Genomic DNA, 25,657 nt, shown 5'->3' with positions numbered 1-25,657 from the left:
TGCTTAATCATGAATTCATTCAAGTTCAAGGCAGTGTTAGAATAACATATATACAACAACAAAAAAAACAGGTCCACCGTTTCATTCAAAACGAATGGCAGGTTAAGACACATACATGGGGTACAAAAAGCTATTGAAGTTTACATTACTGCAACACAAAATACATGTACCATATCACACACAGAATGTCAAATATTAATCAATCAATCAAATATCAATAATATTACTGTGTTACCATAACAACAGTGGTATATATTTTCCACAAAATCAATACAATGATTATTGTTTTATAAAATGATGATGAAATAAAAAAAAACATATGAAATATTTATATAGCGCTTAATACAATATGTTTCGAAGCGCTTTACAATTATCAAAACGAACAAACATATAAATCAACTTCGAATACAAAAAATCAACTACATGTATACGTAATCATCAGTTCTGTTCTAAAAATAAATGGGTTTTAAGTTTCTGTTTGAAAATGTCAATGGAGCTGGAGGACTGAATATGAGTAGGGAGGTTGTTTCAAAGAAGGGGGGCACAAACGGAGAAAGCGCTTTGATGATGATGATGATCATCATCATCATCATCATCTCATCACATCTTCACCAACATAATTTTTATTTGACTCTGTTCCCCCTACCCTTCCCCCAACAACCACCGATTAATAATCAAACAACTGTATTATAAACCATTTTCAACATATAACAAAATTATAAACACAGAATTCTACAATTTATCAGTTGACACGTCATCCATGACCCACTCTTTCTCCATGAAATCACTACATACCAATCAGTGCCAAGACATATTGTACCAAGTTCGAACCAAATGCATATAATTAAAACATTTTCAAAATATAAGCAATATTCTCATAATCTCAATATAAAACAATATAACCTCAGCTTTAAGTTTTAATTAAAGTGTTGTATATTATATTAGTCTTTTCTGTTGATGTTACAAAAAGTTAAAGGAAATTGAGTTTCATCATTGACTTCTTCACAAGCCTTTATTATAATTCATTTACACAAATGGGAAATATACAATATTGCATCATTGTCTTGATTACGAGAACACTTCTTTTTTTTGACTATAATTGCACATTCCTTATTCAACTAGCAAATTCATAAAAGACTTATTCAAATTATTACCCCGATCATTATGTGACAGATTTTAGACATTCAGAAACACAGATATTTTAAACAAATATCTTTGTTCAGGAGGGGGAAGAGACCACTAGCTTTTGTGAGATAAAACAATCCAGACTCCGCCATTTTCCGGTAGGTAGCTTTCATTTTTGACATAGTACTGCTCTCAACAACCCGTTGTAGAGCTTCCTTCGATAGAGGGCGCCCAATGTGTTCCGCGATCGCTGCGATTCCTGACGTTGGATCCTGTTGAGATTTAATCACGGTGATAATACAAGTGCATCAGGCTCATTGGAGGAGGACGGCACACACAAAACACAACCAATGACAACATTTGGAGACAAAGATTTGATCGGGAACAGTCGAATTTAAACAAACTGTATGAGATTGTTTCATCTGACTTGAAGTCTACATGGCGTTGTACAGTGCAAGGAGCAACAACGCACAAGCTATACAAGGAAGTATAATAATTGAGCCAAAAAAAAAAAACATATAACCCTCAAAAATATGTGTACTATATATATATATATATATATATATGAGCGAAAACTTTTTCATAAAACTTTAAAGAAACGGACCACTGATTATCCAATCAAAATGCGTTAATTCTATCCGAGGAAAATCACCAATTGTGAAGGAACTTTAATGAAAATGAGTAATGATTTAGTTTACTGTTCTATGAGGGTAGATGAGTGACATTTATTCATGATCTATATCAAAACTGCTACATTTCCTTGCACATAAAATGTCTTCCAAAATATAGTTGAAAACTCGTGTGTTTCAGATTTGTACACTGTATAGACACGGTAGAGAAGTTGAGAATCTAACTCAAGAAAATGCTTAGAATCACGTGCTTTTAATTTTGCTCATCGCATTACACGAGCATGAAGATAATCATCATTATGAATGGATCAAAAATTGGATCGTACCGGTCTTGAATCGTGAAATGTAGAACTCTGAAATATCTAATGAAGCCGCTCGATGTGTAATAGTGTATCTTCAAAAGGTCCTCGTAGTGAAAGAAAAGCAAGTTCTCCTCCTCACGAATGTCCAAGAATTCTTTGACGTGCTCTGGCCAAGAACCCCAGGTCATTTCTAAATAGAGAATATTGCTTTCATCGAAACCACAATCCATTGAAAATTACGCTATCAAATTGGATATTAGGTTTTGTTTTCTAATTCCCGGACTTGACCCACTCATAATAACTAACTAAAAACACTGAGGGAAAACTGAAATGACGACTAAGATATTACAGATTCAGGGGCGTCACAAGCTTTCTTTCAAGGGGGATGCGTTTTGACAAAATGTAATATTCGAGATTTTTTTTTATTTGATTTATTGGTTCCTATATCATCATGTACATTTACATAATCATACACTGTGCATATCATTTCTAAATAGAGAATATTGCTTTCATCGAAACCACAATCCATTGAAAATTACGCTATCAAATTGGATATTAGGTTTTGTTTTCTAATTCCCGGACTTGACCCACTCATAATAACTAACTAAAAACACTGAGGGAAAAACTGAAATGACGACTAAAATATTACATATTCAGGGGCGTCACAAGCTTTCTTTCAAGGGGGGTGCGTTTTGACAAAATGTAACATTCGAGATTTTTTTTTATTTGATTTATTGGTTCCTATATCATCATGTACATTTACATAATCATACACTGTGCATATTATACATGCATACATACATTGTTAGTGGCACGCATTCATAAGCATAAGTTGTTTTCAAAGTATTTTTTTCTACATTACCTTTGCAATGTACACATATTTTCGGATGCGAAATTGTGTGATCTGGTGCCCACTTGATATTATATACTATCATTTTAAACATCATGCTTCAAGACATTTTTTTTTGTATGCAGTATTAGATACGAAACGCACGGGAAGTTTACGTGTACTTCATGTATGGAATTGAAAATTAGCCATGGTTTAATTATATTACTTTTCATATTAGGGCGGTGAGTTGGCTCAGTCGGTAGCGCGTCTGCCTCACGATCACGCGGCCCGGGTTCGAACCCGAGTCTGGACTGAGCAATGTTGTGTGTAAGCATACCAGCGTGCATACCGTCCCCTCTAGCAAGAGGCAAAACACTCTGTCCCTCGGATAGGACATAAATTAATGGAGGTCCCGTGTGTGAGAGAGTAACAACTCATGCACGTAAAAGATCCCGCTTCATTCATTCATCGCAAAGAGCAGGGTGTTTAACAAGGTGAAGTGGTCCCACCTCACATCCAACTGGACCCCATGGAAGACCAGCTTAATGTAGCTGAATATGGGCTATCCAGCCATCTTCTCAGATGGAAAATGAACAAACAAACAAACAAACAAACAAACATCATGCTTCAAGACATTATTTTTGTATTCAGTATTGGATACGAATTGTCACGGGAAGTTTACGTGTACCTCACGTATGGAATTGAAAATTAGCCATGGTTTAATCAAACACACAAAGTGACACACACCCCCCCCCCCCCACAAGCGCGCCGCAACACTTCTGTTTGTTTTGGGGTTTTTTTGTTTGTTTGTTTTTTTTTTTTTCGTTTTTTTTTTTGTGGGGGGGGGGGGCAAAATCTCGACGGGGGGGGGCACATTATGTGACGGTGTGAGATCCTCTGCGAGGGAGCAAAATGACCGAGCGATGGGGGGAGCGGGTGGGTGTTGGAGGGAGTATCATACCCACTCCCAAGGTAAGGACTTTTTGTAAAAAACAAAAAAAAAACAAAAAAAAACAAACAAACAAACAAACAAACAAACAGAGTATAAAAGTCGCGTTTATAGAGCATTTGAAATCAAATTTCTAGGGAATTAAACATCGTAGAAAAATCACTGTGAAAGACTATGCTTACAGCATACGGGGGTACATTATGTGACTGCGTGAGATCCTCGGCGAGGGAGCAAATCGACCAAACGGGGGGAGGGTGTGGGAGGGGGATACCCCCTCCCACGGTAGGGACTTTTTGTAAAAGCAGAGTACCAAAGTAGCGTTTGTAGAGCATCTAAAAGCAAAATTCTGGGAATTAAACATAGTGGAAAAATCACTGTAAAGGACTATGATTATAACATACGGGGGGTAGTGACGGTGTGAGGTCCTCGGCGAGGGAGGAAAGCGACCGAGCGGGGGAGGGTGTGGGAGGGAGATACCCCCTCCCACGGTAGGGATTTTTTTGTAAAAACAGAGAATGAAAGTCGCGTTTATAGAGCATTTCAATAGCAAATTTATGGGGAATTAAACATATTTTTAAAAAAAAATGCACCGCGAAGGACTGAGATTATAACTTTTGAAAACTATTCATTGTACTTTAAGTACGGGCAAAGGAAGCAAGCCACTTTCACTTTACCATAAACGCTTTAAACGTGATCGCATTGTTCGAACAATACAATTTGTTCTTATATTAGCCTAGAAACATAGAAAAAGAGGAAAAATGTAAGGTTTACTAAATGAAACTATGTTTCAGGGGGTACACTCGAGGCTACCATCTATATATTAAATTCACTCATAAGCAAATATTAGTGTATAGATACAATAATGTAAATTGTTATTCGCCCGGTTACGGGCGAAAATTTCTCATATTCAGTTATAAAATTGACATCTTTTGGACGAGAAAAGTGCCTTTATTGTTCATTTTGATCTTTCAATCATTGATCAATTTATTGTTATTTGTTGCAGGGGGCACTTTGGGGGGGGGGTGGAATTCGTTTTGCCCCCTGATGCACACTTCTATGAAATACTCCGAAAAATATTGTCAGTCCCCAAATGTGTCGAGTCTTAATCTGTGGATAGGAACCGAGCGGGAGAAACATAAATCAAAGAGGATGAGGGAACTTTTGAATATATTTGAATTCAAGTGACAGATATCTAACATGCTTTTTGATGAAATATTCTGAAATTTGTCAATCCCCCACGTTTGCTAAGTGTATGGTTGGAGACCTAACGGGTGAGGGTGTGGGAAGGGTATCCCCCTCCCACGCGACGGAGATTTTGCATTTTCAGAATTGAAATTCAACAATCCGTTGCACAATGAATGAAATATTTGGACAGTTTTCTATTAAAAAAGGAAGAAACTTTTCCTCATTTCGAGAATTATAGGATGACGTTTGCCCCCTTGTCCTCCGGGATTGATGCTCCTGCATACGAGCTAGCTGTTGCATTTTTAGAATTCAAATAAAAAATGCTCATAAAGACATTTGGAATTTAGGAAGCTCTCAATCCCCCAAGACTTTTAGTGTACTAATAATATGAAGGGAAAGGGTTAAATTGAAAGGAGATGATTATCCCCTCCCACACGACGGAACTTTTGCATCTTTTTAAGAGAAGTGACAGGTCTGGTGCACACTTGCAATAAAACATTTGTAAATCTATCAGTCTAAAGGTGTATTAAGTCCATGGAAAAAAGACCAAACGGGAGAGGGTGTGGGAAGGGGTATCCCCCTCCCACACGAGAGAGACTTTTCATTTTTAGAATTGAAATTCAGCAACCTGGTGCACACTTTAGGTGAAATATTTGGACAGATTTCTATCAGAAAAAAACACAATTATGTATACAGGTCCTAAATATTGGAATGATCTCCCAACAGAGGTTAAAAGCTGTCTGTCATTATCATCCTTTAAGCGTAAACTCAGACAGCATTTATTGAATAGCTACAACACACAAGTGCACTAAAATTCCTTTTTATTATGCTGATGGCTGCTCTGTTATTGGTTGTTGCCATGTGAACAGACTCATGAATATACATTTTAGTTGCATGCTCTCTCCAATTCCTTCCCATCGGTGTTTTTCCTTCCACTTCGTAAGACCTTGGTCGTGTCGCATAGTTTCCCCTCCTTTCTTTTATGCATCATTGCAGCTGGCTGGTATATCACATATAGGAATTGCAATTGATTCATGTTATCCATTTTTCAAATCTTTCCCCGTGTCTATGGAAGCCGGAATGTTTAAACCCTAATAGTACTTAAGTATTTACGTCATTATCACTCCCATGTCTAAATTGCTATTAGAGCAACTGCTATAGTGTGCAGCATGTGGTTACTTGTTCTCATTTTATCACACACATAAATGCATGTGAGAAGAATCTTCTGAGCCCCGAGTAATAGTCATTCTCTTTTGTTTATCCTTACTTTTGGTCTTAATTGTACCCGTGCTCCTCATCCTAATCCCCTTACTAGGCTTTTGTCGGGACCTACACTCAACAAGCTTTGCTTTTTAGTAGGTTCCATCGTATTTCTCTTCGCATCCTTTACTTTGATTGAAAATGACACATCGACCGTTATGTATTACTTTTGTATTCCTATTTCTTCATGTATATATCCAAGCTGGACATTCTGTATTATATTTTGTTATATACCATGTATTTTCCATCGAGAAATACGAAAAATAAATTGAAATTGAAATTGAAAAGAAAGAAAGAAAATCTTCTCATCTCGGGAATTATGATTATGTGGGGGGCAAAATGATATGCTAACCCTTGCAATTTTTTTTAGGGGAAACTTTTTATTTCTGTCAAAAAAGCAAGAAAATCTCATCTCGGAAATTATTAATTATGGGGGGGGGCAAAATTATGATATGCTTGCCCCTCCGAAATTTTTATGAGGCTAAGGCTCGCACTTGGGCTCGCATCATTTTCAATTTGGATTGGTCAGAAGTAAAGTGCTGTCCATAGACCCTACATCCTTGCAGCACACGTACACGTACACGCAAACGTGTATGTGCTCCGTACCGTACGATATGTATTGTACGGTTGATAAATAGTAAACACTGTGAAATAGATATGTATAAAATCAGTGCTGCCAGAGCCCAGGGTGCGATTTTTTTCCCACGAATTTCTTGTCCCTGGTGCAAAAAAAAAAAAAAAAAAAAAAATAATGATAATAATGATAATAAAAAGAAAGAAGATAATACAAAAAGAATAATCATTTAGCGTCCGGCGTTGAGTTCGCTCGCAGACTGAAATGGTATTCTTTTTTTTTTAGGGCCTGAAGGGGGGTGCGTTCGCACCCAACGTACCCCCCCCCCCTTTCCCTTGACGCCCATGAGATTTAGGATAAACAGTTTCCTCTCTCAAAGCACGTGTCAAATGAAAACATTACTCTTGATACTGTTTTCTACTTACTTGTTTATTCATTTATTTTTGTTTGTGTATTTTGATCACTTGTTATCTTACGTAGATAGATAGGCCTATTGACCACCCATATTTAGACTCCTTACTCATCGTCTGCCACTTTAAATTTTAAGGTTAAACGGGAAAAAAAAAACAACATTATTGGCACAACAAATTATACAGCATCATTAAGCTGGTTTCAAATACTTACCACCTGCTAAAATTGCTGGAGGTTCTCTTCCCAGGTTATAGGCATAAAGTTCATGTGTGAAAGAAAGTTTTGCCATGAGGTCATGACGTCTTTTGGATTGGGCACAAGGTAGACTGCCTGCAGTGAAAATATTATTGTATATCCGCTGCTTTATTGCAAACTAAGAAGTACATAAATTGTACCAAGATTCAGAGCAAATCTGTTTAAAGCTTTAAAGAAAAAATCTCAGAAGGACTCACGACTCCTCTTCCATCATTTGGAATTTACTAGCAATACACCAAAAAGATCTACCAAGAAACTTGTCCGGCGGCGCGGTCTGCCCAGATTATGAGTTGAATAAAAGCGTGAAATGATAGACCACAATTTTACTACTAACTAAAGTAAACTCCCCGTTCAGTAGTAGGAAGGGGAGCGCTTGCTTAGTACGTGGCCATTGAAAGGTGCCCTGTGGACCTATTAGAACTAATAAATCGCATGTAGCTAACAAGCTGTGAATTCAATATTCACTCTCGTGCGATGTATGCTGCTGCTGCATTGGTCCAATATCATTGTAATCAATGTATTCGCTACCACTTACCAACCGCGATTGGCGATGCTCTGAGATTGCAATACTGATGACGTACCTTGAAAGTAGTATTTCGTATTTTTAATGGGATACTGAAATGATTACAAAATCGCTAGTTTCTGTAGTCGTGTTATAGGAACTAGGTTCTTCCTTTGAGCCAAGGCATTACTTTGAGAGACTTTGTTCAAGTTGATAGCTGATATGTGACTGTTTAATGATCAGCGATTTGTGTGTGTGTGTGTGTGTGTGTGTGTGTGTGTGTGTGTGTGTGTATTTGTTGTTGTTGGTGGTGGTGATGGTGTTTTTTTTTTCTTTTCTTTTCTTTCTTTTTTTTTTTTGGCTACTGTCAGCCTCTAATACCTTGGCTATCTTCATCAGGTTTTTAGGCAGACGATTGAGCCCAAGGTGGGTGAGGATGACCCTCGGTGAGGGCGCTCCCTCTATCGTGTTCAAAAAGGCGTCATGTCCATTTTCATTGTATCCAGTTCGTGCAGAGTACGCGGAACAGTGTACATGTATTTTGTTTTCTATATGGTTGTATCAGGAAAGTATAATCCAGGTTCTGTTATTTAAAGTTAAAGTGAATGAAGTTAGAATCTTGGTAAGTAATAAGTTAGAATGCAAATTTGGTTGCTGAAGGATTTAAATGTTACAGCTATGTTAAAGGGGATGGCTAGTAACTAATCGCGGGAATCAGTAGGAAAGCTTGGGGATGATTGTTCGAATCCTTGAGGGATTCATTTAAGAGTACATTATATATCTATTGTTGTGTGAAAATTACTTGCTTCAGAATGATATCATATTCAAGTAATATGCAGTTCAATGTTTTCAGGTTAGCATGCCTGTGTGTCGGGGCAATCGCCCCGATTATATAGGATAAGGATTGGGATACATTAATCCCAGATTGTGCTTGTATAATCTCATAACTTTACTTTTTTAAATGTCCAATAAAAAAAAATAAACATCAGACATTCCTAAAAGGTTTTCTGGATGTTCTAGACGGATATAAAAGGTTCTCTGAACTTTCTGGAAAGGGTCATAAGACTTCTGAGACGATCTTAAAACGTTTTTTGAACGTTCTAGACGGTTTTCAAAGGTTTTCTGGACGTCTGCAAAACATCCATAGAACGTTTTCAATATTCTTAAAAGGTTTTACTGACGTCTATAACGTCCGAAATTTTTTCTGCAGGTCCTTAGAAATTCCGAAAGGTTTTCTATTGATTTTTAAACCTTAAACTAACGTTTTTATAACGTCTATTTGAAATGTTTTATATACGTCGAAAACCTTCCACAAAAAGACCTTCTGAAAACGTTTTGACAAAACGTCCAAATAACAATCTTGGAACGTTTCAAGAACGTTTGGAAAACGTCGAAATGATAGCTGGGAAGGAATGTCATCGAATAGTTACTTATAGAAAGCTCACATTCTTGTAGTGAATGAAAAAAAAAAAGTTAAACCCTTCCTCTTTTCAAATATCCCATAACTCTGTGGCGTTCTCGGACCAAGAAACTCCGACCATTACTAGTATCATTATCTATTCCCATTATTTTTGCAGCAACTGGGACACACTAGATTGGAGTGAAGTTAATGAATGACGTAAATGCACAGAAAGAATTTACGGTCTTTCAGATGTTATCTATCGTCTTATCCCTTCATGTACCGTGAACTTTGGACAGTGTGTACAATGAGGGTTTTCTGTGCAAGTCGGTACACAGCTCACAAAAAGGGTTTCAAAATTATCCTCCTACGTTTTGCTAACAACATAACGACATGAAAACATTTTTTTTTAATTTTCCTTGCTTTACTACCTTTTTTGAAAAAAGTGTTAGTATCTGGATGTTTTTAATTCTATATAAGTATCAGCTTCATTGGCATGCAAATGTCGATTAAAGCTGTTTGTAGCTTCTCCTATACGAATGTATCACGTATTTAAGATTAAATCATCTATCTACGCGCAGCACATGCCTTTTATACGGAACGGAGAAAGTATGACAAATACTTACAGTCTTTGGGTTGGGCTCAAGTATATCAGGAGACTTCATATTACGGAGGCAAGTTTTCATGTAAAATTTCAACTTTTCACAAAGGTCACATTATATATTTCATGACTAAAAGTACTTGAAAACAGCAGCAAGAAGCTTGCCCAAAAAACAAAAACAAAAAACATTTTTTTAGAAATTCAAACCGGAGATACTTCAGTATACTTCAGTTTAGCGTATATAATTGAATTTTCAAGTGGCCTCAGAGTAGAATAGACTCAACACTGTTGATATAATAATAACAATCATCATCATCATAATTAAAATGATAACAATAATGATAATAATAACAATAATAATAATAATAATAATAATAATGATAATAATAATAATTATAGAGAGACTCTCACTCTACCTAAAAAGATACACATGGCGCTGTAGAACAGAGTGCGCGTATCACGTTACAACAGAGTATCACAGAAGATAATAAGAACAATAAACAACAAACAATATACGTACACATATACATACAGGTAATAAACAATTGTCAATTTAAATTAAAAAGGTAGGCATTGAGTTTCTCTTCAAAACCATGAAAAGAAGTTGCTTGTCAAAGAAATTTTGGCAGGCTATTCGAAAGTTTTGTGCAAATGTATCAAAAAGCACAATCCCCCAACAATGCTTGATTCGAGGTACCAGTAATTTTTGCAATTTCGATAAACAGAGATTGGTGGTTGGTGCAGATGAAGAGTATTTTCTAAAGGTAGCCAGGGGCAAATTGATTGTGCAATGTAGGGTAAACAAGAAGAAGAATTGTGAAGATAATACGTTCTTCTACAGGGAGCTAGTGTAGGGACCGAAATATTGGGGTAGTATGCATAGTTTTCTTTGTGAAAGTAAGTAATCTAGCGGCACAATTCTGAAGACGTTGCAGTTTACTGAGTTCTTTTTGTGGAAGGCTGCAAAACAGAGAATTGCAGAAATCTATACGAGACGAAATAAGAGCATGCATCAGTTTTTCTGCTCTGATCTAGTTAAATATATCCGAATTGACCATAGGTTACGCAAATGAAATCTTGCAGATTGGGATAATTATGAAATAATTATGGTCTTTGAATGTCAGATTTGCATCAAAAACAACACCAAGATTACCAACTTTGTTCTAAGGCTTCATATTACTATTGCCACTTCTAACATAACATGTATCAGGATTCACTTTAGACAACATCTGTTTGGATCCTATCAGAATAAATTCTGACTTACTGTCGTTAAATTTCTGACCATTTCTTTCCATCCGTGTCTTAACATCATCAATACATAATTCTAATCGTTTTAAAGCTTCAGAGAGTTCATTCCTGGTTGGTGAAAAAGACAAGTATTTGTATATCATCTGCATAACAGTGATACTGTATGTTGTGTCTTTCAAAAATGTGCCTAATCCTTAAAGATACAAAGAGAACAAAAGTGGTTCACCTATAGACCCTTGAGGAACACCGCAAGTAAGTGGGGTCCACGTCAAGAGACCGACACCGACGAGTCATACAGCCCACAAGTCATACAGTTCACAAGTCTGTATGACTTGTGAGCTAGTTATACAGCCCACGAGTTCGACACTAAGTAAATAAAGCCCAAAAGTTCAATATCAAGTAATATAAGCCCACGAATTATACAGCCCATGAGTTCGACACTACGCACAAAAGGCTCACGAGACCGACACTACGCAAACAAAGCCCACGAGACCGACACTACGCTTAATAGGCTCACGAGACCGACACTAGGCAAAGAAGGCCCACGAGACCGACAGGATGAACAGCGCCACCTACAGAACATTTGATTGTATATTATGGCGTCCAGATAATGCCATAAGTAAGCTATGAAAGATGGAAAAGGAGAGTTGGTAGGGTGTTACCCCATCAGTTGCCCTCCCTCACCCCCTGAACGGTACAAGATCTTTAATTGTGTTTCTTTGTGTGAGTGTTGTGAGCAATAAACAAAATTCGGTAAGAGTGTGCATGAGATCCTTGCACATTAATTTCGGAAATGCCAACCCTCCTTCGTTTCCCTTTCCTCAAAACACATACCGGTATACACCTACTTAGAAAAACAAAAACAAAACCAAAATGATGTAGACATTCAGATCAACCATTCTAGAAAAAGGCTCACCTGTAAAATGAAGTATACAAGAAATTATATCAAAAAATTGTCAATGTTGCAGTGCACACCTGCTTTACATCTGAAGGGGGAGCAATCATCTGCAAAGGTGTTGATTTAGTATAAATTCGCAGAAAGTAAAAAAAAAAAGCAAAATGATAAATGGAAAAAAGTTGGGTGTCCAATGAATGAGTAAATTGCTTAAGAAAGCACGTATTTAGGAATTAGAAAATTTTCACTTGACCTTTGATTCTTGTCCAAGGACCCTATATACGGTCCACAATTCTTCAAATAATCAGTAACTGGTAACAGCCTTTTCATGTGACAATACTTTGAGCTATTTTCAAACATTAGGGAAAAATTTAACATAATAACTCGATGAAATCATTGTACAGTTTAATGCAGTTTTCAAACCTAATTTGATTAAGTTCATGCGTTAAGTAATCTCTTAGGTATTAAGGAAAAAAGATTGAATACAGCATTAAATGCAATGTAGTAGAATTTTGCCATTTTAACCTCACCTTTGATCACATGACCCCCAAAATCCCTTGAGAAGTTTTGCCAGGTAGTATATGCATAATAAGTTTCATAAAGAAACATTGAGTTGAGTCATTACGCAAATATGGAGAAAAATGAAATTGTAATACGTTCAATTCACCTTTGACCTTTGACCGTTGACCTCATGGCCCAAAACTTTCCCTAGCCCATTGACGACAGACTTCATTTCCCATAGACACCCGCCCGAGTATACTAGAGACTCGTCCTCAACGGGATAGAGAATGCTTATCTGTTAATGACCGCATTGTATGATATGTTCCAATAGAATACCTTTAGGCATGGACTTAAAACAGGGGAAATAGTAAAGTTTTAGTAACCTTTGACTTTTGACTTTGTGCACATGCGCATGCGCACCCAAAAGTTGATAGGCACAGCTTCGTCCACTCATGAATACATATGCTATTTCATGTTTCTTTAGGATAACACAAAATGTAACGACGGAAAGACGGACAGACGTAAGTAAAGATGGACTACCCGAAAACACAATGCAAGTCTTCGTGGTGGAGGCATAAAAAGAACTAAGTAAAATGTAAAGAGGCAGTCTGAAAGAGAGTTTTCCAAGATTTTAGTTGATGTGTAGCTCTCGACTGGAAGTTTGGAAAAATCCGAAATCTATGAAAGAATGCAATAATGTTGTGTTTGTGACCCTGCACCACAAAACAAACAAAAAGTCATGTTCTTTATTTGTACCTCGGTGAGAAAATATTTTGCCATGTTTTACTAATCAGTGATCCAGGTGATCTAACTTTGTGTATTAGCGAAAGCATACAGACCTCTCCTCTCTCCTTTCTCTTATCCTATCTCTATGCAAGTCATCCATCCCCCCTATTTTCCTATATGTTATGTATTATGTACGAGGGCTGCATGCAAATCAAGCAATGCTTAAGCTGTAGCCCTTCTGCGTTATTCATTGCATCACTGATATGTTCTGTTGTACATTGTAAAGGCAATGAAGAAAGTGTATTGCTGTATATTCTATAGGTAAGGAAGAAACTTACCTTGTTAACAGTTATGTTTATGTATCCCCATTGGTGCCAGGTAAAAATGGCAGAGGTAAAAATGGCAGAGGTAAAAATGGCAGGGGTAAAAATGGCAGAGGTAAAAATGGCAGAGGTAAAAATGGCAAAGGTAAAAATGGCAGAGGTAAAAATGGCAGAGGTAAAAATGGCAAAGGTAAAAATGGCAGAGGTAAAAATGGCAGAGGTAAAAATGGCAGAGGTTAAAAATGTCACAGGTAAAAATGTCAGAGGTAAAAATGTCAGAGGTAAAAATGTCAGAAATAATGCCAGAGGTAATAATGTCAGAGGTAAAAATGTGAGGGGTAATGTCAGAGGTAAAAATGTCAGAAGTAATGAGAGCGATTTCGCCAGAGGTAAACGTACGAAGAGGTTTTGAATAATAACCTAGCCAGAGCAAACTGTATTTATCGAATTATCAAATCCAAACTGCAGATTTGAAGAATATTTATGGAATTATGTTTTAAAAAAATTAGAGCACTCTCATTATTCTGAGTTGATTCAAGTGCAGTGGCGTAATCTCTCTGTTTAGAGGAATATTAAACCAGCTAAGATTCTAGCAGGCCTATGGGAAATTATTATTACTATTATTATCATTATTATTACTACTACTACTACTATTAATTATCATTATAAGGGGGTTCCAACATTGCTGCAAACCCCTTAAACAGTTTAATCCTACGTTGTTTCGCCCAATGAAGTTATCACACGTACACACACACACATACACACACGAACGAACCCACTTTTGGTAAAAACATATACTTCTATACGCAGATATACATACTCTCACATGCACTCTTACACAAACGAATTCCGCTCGCGTCCAGGCGAGTATAATGTCATTAGTGTAAAGAAGTGAAGGAGACAGAGTCGAGGCAAACCGCTAATTTTTCATCTGTTCTATGTTATTTTCTCATATTCAGGTTTCGTAGGAGCCTATTTATCTCACAAGGCCTGATCACGACATAATGTAGTAGTAAAAATACAAAACGCAAAAAACAAACTACAGCAGATGTATCGGCAGACATAAATAAGCTCTTGTAAAATATTTTATTACATTGTTCAAGTATCACATGGCGCAAAAACACAAAAATCTCGAAGTTTAATGAACACTTTGTGGTCACTTTACAAACTTATGCCTATTAAAACTGGAGACGAACTTTATAGCAATAGACTGTTCTAGTGAGAGTAAAAACCGATAGTTTGCCATGGGATTTCTTTCAATTATTGTTGAACGAATCCGCAGGCGAAAAAAAGCAAATGTTTGATGCCTTTCAAACTTAGCTGTTGCTCCAAAGTCAGATTCCATTATGTTTAACGTAGTAAATTTATCAACATGGTGTCCTGCTAAAGATTGGTAGATTCAACCTCCGAAAATGACTTTGTTCCCTCGTTATACAACAACAGAAAGAAAACTTCACTAAAAAGTAATACGAATCAAACTAGGTCATAATCATAATTATGTAGTATAGGTTCTGAAGTTTATAGTAGAGTATTTAGTGATACCCCTTTATATATATATAACATTTTCGAGTAATTAGTGATTTGTTCAACCCCTAATTTTGGGGGAAATGGGACATCAAGCGGGAAGAAATGAGACAACCTGGAGAGATATTGGATAACCATCAAGACCAAAGTAGGATTTACATGTACCGCGGGGAGAAATGTAACACTGCCCTATTAAATTTCTCCCAGTGGTTACAGAAACAGTAAAAGATCCCTGCCAGTTTTTCATATCTGCATGTCTGTTATCAAGCAATTTTATTTTCAGAAGTTTGCACACTTTAATATCAAAATACCTAAATATATAGGACCTACCACATCTATAGTAAGTTTGATATTTTACTGACAACATGATTGTAGAGCTGTAAAAGTGGTTAATATGTCCATTTTCAGGTGTACCGAGGCTCATATTTTCACTGATATAATTCGATTGTTGACTGCCCGAGCATTTTTCAAGTTACATGAGTGTCCCATATTTCTCCCCGTGTCTCATTTCTCCCCGGTCTCCCCCGTGCTTTATTTTAGGAGAAGGCACGAAAGCGCATATTGCGAGAAAGATGTCAGAAACATGAAGAAAAAAAAAATCTCTGTCACTTTTACCTCGTCCTCTTGCATTTCTACGACTAAATTTTTATCAATGACATTTTTATCTCTGGCATTTTGACCACTGACATTTCGACCACTGACAACTTTACCTCTAACATTTTTACCACTGACATAATTATTTACCTCTGATATATTTACCTCTGCCATTTTTACCTCTGCCATGTTTACCTCTGCAATTTTTACCATCTGCCATTTTTACCTCTGCCATTTTTACCTCTGACATTATTACCTCTGCCATTTTTGCCTCTGCCATTTTTACCTCTGCCATTTTTACCTCTGCCATTGTTACCTCTGCAATTTTTACCTCTGCCATTTTTACCTCTGCCATTTTTACCTCTGCCATTTTTACCTCTGACATTTTCACCTCTGCCATTTTTACCTCTGACATTTTTACCTCTGACATTATTACCTCTGCCATTTTTACCTCTGCCATTTTTACGTCTCCCATTTTTACCTCTCCCATTATTACACCGAACCTATGTCCATGGTACCATCAATGTATATGATATATGTGTGTGTATCTGCATGAGGAATGATATAATGCAGGAATCAATCAAATCAAATAAAATCAAATCAAATACTATTACTGTCATGTAAAACAGACCTTTGCCAAAATTAAGACAGAATGACAGTGGAGGGTCTTTTATATCTTTGCTAGTACTAATACTTCTGACCAGATTATGTGGTTGAGGACATGGGATAGCAGCAGTTACTAGGATCTAGGACACGTTCTAGCGCAGTTACCCCCTGGACAATTAGACAATTACCGCAGACCCTCCCTGACCCTAACCGTAATCCTAATCCTGAACCTAATCCTAACCATAACCCAAATTCTATAACCCTAAACCTAACCCTAACAGTAATATTTAAAGGGACTGTACAGTATTGGTTGAGGTGGGGAATCATGTTTTGAAAATTCCTAAATGAGATAATGAGAAACCTCTTATGAAATATGAAAGAGCATATAATTTTAAGAAGGATTCAACGTTTATATAATGAAAATTGGTTTTAAAATGGCTGTAATATCCCAAAAAGTGATAATAATAAAAGGCGACAGACCACGTCTTTTATTAGGATCACTTTGTTTCACCTTGTTTTGGATATCTCAGTCATTTCTAAACCTATTTTCATCAAATAAACTTTGGATACCCCTTAGAATTGCATGCTCTTTGACATCTCATAGAGTGGTTTCTGAATATCTGGCAAAACGTTAAAAGCTACACCCTCACCTCAACCAGAACAGTACACACCCTTTAATCTTGTCACTGACCAGTATCTAGCCTGGGGGTAATTGTCCTCGGGAGATAAATACCCTGATACGTCCTTCTACAACTCCTAACTACAACACTGTTTTCATAACTTGTACTTTTTTCTTTTTAGTTTCTTTTTTGTCTTGTCTTTTGCTTGAAGAGATTCTTTATAAAAAAAATTTAAAAAAAAGACGTATAGGGTGGGTGTTCATGACTGTGTTTTTCAAGGAAAAGTTTTCAGAAACTTGACATGCTTGGAATTGTAATTTCCAAATTTGGTTAGTTCCATGTTTGCATTTTTTTCGGAAACGGAATAAAAGAAAAAAAGCAATGCATGATAACACAGTACGTGACGGAAAATAGTTTGAAAAGTATATCCGTTTCATAGTGCTGTGTTCGTTTACAGGAAGAGGAAATGTAAGCTTTGAATACGCCATATATATATATATGCATGCAAGGATAAAAAAAAAAGATAGTAATGATCACCTGACGGTTGAAAGTTGATAGAGCAAAATAAATATTTGTGTTGTGTTTTGCGACGCCAGAATTACAAATGGCTGCAAAATCAGGATCATGTCATGTTTCGAAGAAATGCACTTGTGTTCCAATAACAGGAAGCGAAACTTACAATCTAACGTCAAACTTTATTGTAAAGCGTATTTCAATAATTGTTATCTCTTTTGATTAGTTTTGAAAGCAATACAACAACTGAAACAAAGCATTGTTTTGAATTTCCATTAATCCCCTTTAGGCTGAGAAGAAGGTACAGACAATAAGAGGGGCCTCTCGACCCCGTATATGACTTGTGTTTCCATGACGGAAAAGAAACTCTGCAAAATCGCCATGAAAACCTTATATTTACATAAGCACCGAATATATTGTGTCATATTTCAAGTAATCGACATGCCTGAATTCGGTATTGGAACCTTTTTTTCATTGTCAAAATTACGAACCCTATTTGATTTTCAAGAAATTGATTATATACATGTATATATGTATGTATATATATATATATATATATATATGAAGAGTTTGTTTGCAAAAACCGATAAGTCCATATTTGTCAAATGGAGATATTTGCGATTAAAGGGCAAGAAAAATAACGAGAATAATAAGAAATTTTTTGCTTCTTTTGACCATGACTTCAAAAATGTACCTTTGTATGTAGTGACCAAAATATCATTTAAAAGGTATTATTTTGTACTTTATGACAGAGACCGTACTTCAAAATCTTCAAAAATGGACTTATCGGTTTTTGCAAACAAACTCTTCATATATATATATATATATATATATATATATATATATGAAGAGTTTGTTTGCAAAAACCGATAAGTCCATTTTTGAAGATTTTGAAGTATATCTTATATATATATATATATATATATATATATATATAAATTATATGGGAACCGTATGAATAATGATTCGTCAGAATCAAGAACTGCCATAAAAAATCGTATTAATATGACTAATACAAATTTTTTGAGCGGGCAAACGCACTTTATTTTATTTCCGTATTAATGACTGAACATTGCTAGAAAGGCTATCCATCTATTATGAATGTGTCCCATAGGATCATGCTTAACTGTGAAGGTTACATAAAATAATCTGTGTGCTGATGTTCGAATTATCACACCAAGTCATGTAGTCATAAATCTTTGGAGTATTGGTGTGAACAGTATTCCTGTGTTTAATCTCCTCATAAATTAGGTTTATACACCAAGTACAAAGTGATATCGAATTGCAGGGGAATATTAGTTTCTATGTGAAGAAATATTCATTGCTTAGTTTGTATCTGCGTAACTAAGTTGATTGATAGTAAGTTGTTGTTTTTTTTTTCAATCATATTGTCGATATGTACACATACATTAGGCATGGTACTGTAATTCCCGCATTCTTTTTTTTTTAATGAATTTGCAGACGAGACATTACGTCGTTGGACTTGGAATACCCATTGTGCTGATGACCGGATATTCCTGTCTTAAATATCTTCGGAGTAGAGTGGAATGATTAAAAAAAAAAGTTACATTTTGCAAAATAAGGAAAAATTAAGAGGATGTTGAGGTTTGTTAGGTTTCCATTTAGTACTGCGCATTGAAAATTATCTTTAGCTTATTATTATTCAAGTTTATTTGCAAGGTCTGCCAACTGTCAATGGAGCTGTTTCCTGTAATATTCATTACAACTTAAGCGTCACATCACGCAACTTCCCAATATAGTTAGTAGACCTTACGTGTTCTTTTCTGTTTCAAGTTGCTTTTTTAGGGCCAAAAAAAAGAAAGATATACAATACGTTTTGCCACATCTTCCAAACGCAACCAGTTATTGCAATCTGTGCCGGTAAGGTACATCTAAAATCGTGTGAAAGAAATAGTATGCAACTGATTGACAAAATTGCCCTACATCGACGCAAATAAACACTGAATTGATCAGTGTTTTAGTAGTAGCCATGATTTAAAAAAAAAAATCATGGGCGTACATACTCGAGCAGGATTCGAATCTACGACCTCCTGATCACCGAACATGCGTCCACCACTAGACCACCGAGCTTTCGCCCGACAGCAAGTGTTGATTCTAATCCTTATAGCATGCTACGGGTACTGCGTAATTATTCAAATTCATGAAATTCTTCCGTCGAGATATAGTATATCAAAGTAATAGAATGTGTTTGCTTTTTCTTTACCACTGACTACCTGAATTTACTTCTTACACGCGCCTACCAACTTTAAGTGTTAATTTCTCAAATTTCACAAAACCAATTCATTCTTGACGCCAACATAGTCTTTCAGTATTACTTATCTCGTTTATTAAAGTTTTGGAGCCGAAGAACAAGATGGAAGTAAATATTAGCATAAAGTCAACCACCTCCTATCTTCAAGTCAGTACAAAATCAAGCGGTTAATTCAGAAATCATTTTCAATCAATCAGGCCAGAAGTTACGTCAGAATCCATCTCCAGTTAGTTGTACGACGATTGTTTCGTTGCTTTTGCTGTGGAAACTCTGAATTGATTCTCTTGAGTTGTTTATAGACTAAAACCAAAAGACGTTATCTCTTTGCTTCTGGTTTATTTCCTTTGTTTTCAATCTGCAAGAATGTAATATTGAGGAAAAAGATTGAAAGATATATTGTATTCCAGTGGTATACTCGAATCAAATTTGGTATAGTTTGTGCAGCAATGTCGCAAAATATGGGGACATCGAAACACTGAACCATGATATTCAATTTTGCAGTTCATCATGCTCTCTAGTTTCCGAGACTGCTGACATGACTCCCTGAACCTTAATGTGTCTTCTTCTCATTATTTTACTGATTGCTTTTTTATCTCACATAAGAACATTATAGAATAATGTGTGCATTTCATCTTCCTTTCACATACTACATTTACGATTTGAACTTTTGAGGACGCAGTAAAATACCATGAAATTCAGTGGGAAACGTTTCTTCAGCACAAAGAAAAATTACCAAGATCAACTAAAATTCGCTTAATTTACTGCAGACCAAAAATAAAATTAGTTAAAGAAGATTAGAAACAATGCTTTAAATATAACACTGATCAATCTCACAAAGAAAACAAAGCAAATATGAACATTTCTCCTCGAAGATCGTTAGCAAATGTACGTTGACGTTTTGCATTTTGTAAATGAAATCGAAAAGCTTGCATCTTGATAAAAAATTAGCATTCCGGAAATAAATCCTGCTATCCGATGGCTTCAAATGTGCAAATGCGTTGTAATGAGAGAACAAATTATTTCCTCACTTCGTCATATTAAACTCCTCTGCAAGAAATCTCATCATATTTCCATATGTGGCAACGTTGTGTAATTCAAGCCCCCAACAGGACATCAAGTTTACAATTTTTTTTCTCTCTCTCTATGAATATATATATATAGTCTCTTATTGAACATTGAACGAAACAAGGTAGCTTCATGTCTTTAAGGGAAAAAGAAAGCATTTCAGGCTTTTTTTTTTTTTTTTGGTTGTTGTTGTTGTTTCTAGTTCTAGTTGTTTTCAAGACGTTATTTGTTCTGCTCATCTGCAGTTACAAAGCATACGACTCGATTGAATGGTAAAGATATTTCGCAATGGCGGCCTATCAAGTAATTATGCAAAGGAACACAAAATACAAACGTCATGTACAGTTAATGTATGTGTATGTGCCCAGCGCCAAATTCTCAAAAAAGTGAGTGAAAAATAAAGTGTTTGTTTGTTTGTTTGTTTGTTTGTTTTTGGTCAATGCCTATTTCTTTGAAGAGGGTGTTTTTTTTTCATTTCATGTATACATTTAACTTTGCCAAGGTAGTTATTTGAGAGAGACATAGGCCTACAGTACTCTATATAGGTTCCCTACCTCAGACAGCAGCGGAAAATAGGCATGTACATAGCAGATACACAAAATTTAGCGTGTAGGCCTACGTGAACTGAACAATAATTAACATCCACGTATTCTTTAAAATTATTTGCAATGTAAGGTATGGGATGTTACGAGTGATTAGGAGAAACATTAAGTTTGAAAGCACTCTATTACAACGAAAATTGAAAAAAAATGTATTTACAAAAAGAGTGCAAGTGCAAATTTCATTTTCAAAAGGTGGTGACAGAAGCACATAATTCATGACTAAGCAGATAAAAAACAACAACACCAAACTTTCACACACACACACACACACACACACAAATGTTCCAGCTGTCAAAAAAACTGAATAACGAACAGGCCTGAAAATATAGATTAGATATGTCGCAAATAAAATATGCGTAACTTTCAAGCGAATGTTTATTGTAGGTGTGAAGATATCAATTATGATGTTCAATCAAAATTCGAGGAATTTAAAACAGGAAAATGGCAAAACTATTTACGACTATGAAGTGAACGCGTGGGTCGTGCAATGTGTTCTTCATAAGTGCCGGATGACAGTTTGCACTTCGCAAGTATACGGAAGTGAATTCACTATTTATGTAACGGTGTGTGAGGGCGTAAAAATAGAAAAATTTTAAAAAATTATGTTATAAAAGAGAATTCTAGACGCGTTTATCTGCATAAATCTTATCGACAGAAGCAAGATATTCATCACGAACAGGCTCAAAGACTTCAAGAGACTTAATTTCAAGACATCTTTTTTCAAGCTATTCTCTTTCACCTTGCAATGGCCATAACGCGATTTGGTAAGCAAATGTATTTTGTTTTGTACTTTTGTTTGTATTTGATTTTGTATGCAAACTGTTTTGATGTAAAGATTGTTCATAATCTGTGCTACAGGTGCGGGAGAAGTGTACAAAAAGCAAAATTCGCCGGGGAAAAGGGCGAAATAGACAAAGTTGCATGAGACCAAATCACATTCTTTGGTGGAGGACGTCAACAAATGTGCAATAACATTGGAAGTATATTTTTGAAAAAACTTGGACTTATTCGCTTTCAATCTGTCATGGGTTTCGAAGTGAAAGAATGAATCAATATGAAACAGGAATGTTAACTATTACGCAAACCAAAGTTATTTCATTTATTTCATATATATATATATATATATATATATATGAAGAGTTTGTTTGCAAAAACCGATAAGTCCATATTTGCCAAATGGAGATATTTGCGATTAAAGGTCAAGAAAAATAAAGAGAATAATAAGAAAATTTTTGCTTCTTTTGACCATAACTTCAAAAATGTACCTTTATATGTAGTGATCAATATATCATTTAAAATGTATTATTTTGTACTCTATGACAGAGACCGTACTTCAAAATCTTCAAAAATGGACTTATCGGTTTTTGCAAACAAACTCTTCATATGTTTATAGCTATCATGGTATGTATTTGTGTGTATATCTGGGCGTAGCATAGAATTTACAATGTAATGATAATTATATAATAGTAATGGTAGTTATGAATAGGAAATTGAAAATTTGAAACAATTTACGAAACGTATTCAATCAAACAAAAAATCTGAAGAAATTAAGATGAATTGAATTGAACTGAAATTATAGGTTGTGTTAAAAGACGTCATCAACTATACGTAATCACACACTGAGTATCCATTTCCTAAATGTGTTTCCATGGATACAGAAAACACAAGCAAATAGTCGTTCATGTACCTAATAGGTAAGAACTAGAGGAATTATAGATTCCTCTTTATCCCGACGAATTTGAAAACAAGATAGTATTAACTCATACGTATTCGCCTAAAGCTGAGGAAAATGAAAACATTGCATCATATGTGACACTTTATCACTAAAAGACATTATTTACGTTGCAGAAGAAACAAAACCCCAGCTTCAGTGCTTCAAGATAGTTCTAAAATGTGAGTTAGGAATAGAAAAAACGAGTGTAAAGACATTAATCAGTGTAATCAATGTCACCCATTTTTAACAAATTCAAAATGTGAACAACAATTATAATAATCGAGACTAATGTATAGACTAAACTGTCAACAGTTTTAGTTTACTAAAAAAAAATAGTGATATCCTTTGATTTTAGGCTTTATTGCGAAATGTTTATATGATGCAAATGTCCTGCATATCCTATATGTCCTATATGACACAATATCCTACACATTTGCATCAAAATATGATAATTCGAACATTTTTCTAAATCACTGCTCCAAATGGTAAACAATACCTTCGTTTTTTGTTGCAGTACTGACGATACTCGGAGCACTTTCCATGTGTGCATTGTCAACTGAGGGCATGGCAATCAGTTCCACGTGCAGTCACACCAAGATAGAAGAATCAATGGATGAATTAAGAAGCGGTGCCCAGGTGAGGATGAATAACGCAGTGTAAACATGTGTGAAAACATTGGTTATGTTCTCTTGCACTTTCATGTTTGCCATCGACATTTTGTAGGCCTACTATAAGATGCAAGTCGTGGTTGATGAATTTATAATTGTGAACAAGGTGTTCTTGAATTACATTGTGTACCCTTCGAATGACTTGTACTTTTATTATCATTAGGATCAGATGTACATGTTGAAGGTGATTATGGAAGCCAAATATTGGATCCCTGCTGTTTAAAATTTCATATTACAAATTAAATTATGTAAGATATAGCTGCCGCCATGCTACGTGAATATGGTTAGACGCTTGAGTAAAGTCTTGCCCTTGTGTGAGTTAAGTCTTGTCCTTGCTTTTCATGTTCTCTTCACAGGCCCTCTATCTTTCTGCCAACGAATCAACCATCGATCTTCCAGAATGCTATCCTACACTACTCAACCAACCAACAAACCCTTCGGTAATATATCAGAAACAGCAAATTGCATTTCTTGTTAATCTTGATGTCTACGAACACAATGTTGGACCCTACTTTACAAATTAAGTGCTTTTATCTTCTTATTTCAATTGACACTTTGATAGGTATCATTTTCGTCTGCAAATCTTCAAAAGATATTTAAAGGGTTTGAGAAGCAACCATTTTTTGCCGTTTTTTCCCTACAGGCAATAAAAGTGGGCAGCTCCAGAATTTGTTCTCGTTTTAAAATGTTTTACAAAAGTGCCCATGTTTATGTTATCTTCGCCATTCATTGTTAGCATGTATTTTTCACTGTTTTCTGGAAATCTAACAATAACCTGTTATGTTTTGGGTTTGGGGGGATGCGGAAACGTCTTCAAGTTGTATAGCACGTAATTTTAACAATTGCAGCTTAGAAGCTTTTTTTTTTACGTACGACGTGAAATTCATCAGAGATTACATTACAACATGAGAACTTGATATTACTCGAATCTTTGTTTTCGAGCAAACATATCATCAAGCAAATAACATTTTCCCTCCCCTTTTGTCCTCTAATGTGCTACCGTCCAATGGTACCATGAAGGATGAGGAGGTTCGCTCTGGATTGGTGGAAAAGATATCCATGCTCAGAAGATACCATTGGATCCTGGAAAATGCTACCATACGACATGAGACATTCTTCAGTATCCTGCCAACCTGCGACATGCTCGAAAGGGTGAGTAAACCTCGCTGCAAGAATGTCCAAAGTCGGTTTTGTGTGTAGTTAATTTCCAAAATTTGTCAATTTGTTCTTTTCCAGTGCAAAGCTTTTATTGTTCAATTTTTTGAATTTGTACACAAAGTCTATCTCTCTCTCTCTCTCTTTCTCTCTCTCTCTCTCTCTGTTTCTCTGAATTTTTGAATCATTAGAGTGAGCTGAAATGGTAACCTATTCTTGTCTGCATTTCTCTGCAATCATTTTTATAGTGCTCTAGGTTGACGACGCAAGATCCTCTAAGTGACATCCAGCGTTGCACAGTTACAGTAAGAGAACTTCTTGAAAGTTACAGAAATTTGCTCGCGGAGTTGACTACAAATATAAGACAGTTTTGTGGACTGAACGAAAGCAGCTGTCGTAAAGAATAATTAATTGATTGATGAAATATTATATCCATGATACTGTTATTGTGCTAACCAGGTCGGTAATGACCGCAATTTATCCGTATGGCAATATTTGTCCTTTTGTACTACGCTTTGCATTGTTTGTGTTAAAAAAAAATAATAAAAAAAATATATACATGTATATATATATATATATATATATATATAATAATTTTCATTTAAGTGGA

At 35.7% G+C, this 25,657-nt stretch overlaps 1 pseudogene; it reads right to left on the bottom strand.

Moving 5' to 3' along the window:
- Positions 1-1,184: 1,184 nt before the first annotated feature.
- Positions 1,185-8,518, bottom strand: LOC140240592 (sulfotransferase 1A1-like; annotated as a pseudogene).
- Between the last annotated feature and the right edge of the window lie 17,139 nt (positions 8,519-25,657).

This window comes from Diadema setosum, chromosome 17 (assembly GCF_964275005.1).
Source record: "Diadema setosum chromosome 17, eeDiaSeto1, whole genome shotgun sequence".
NCBI classification, from domain to species: Eukaryota; Metazoa; Echinodermata; class Echinoidea; order Diadematoida; family Diadematidae; genus Diadema; species Diadema setosum.
Note: the sequence above shows the minus strand (reverse complement) of the source record. Positions and strands in the feature narration are given on the sequence as shown.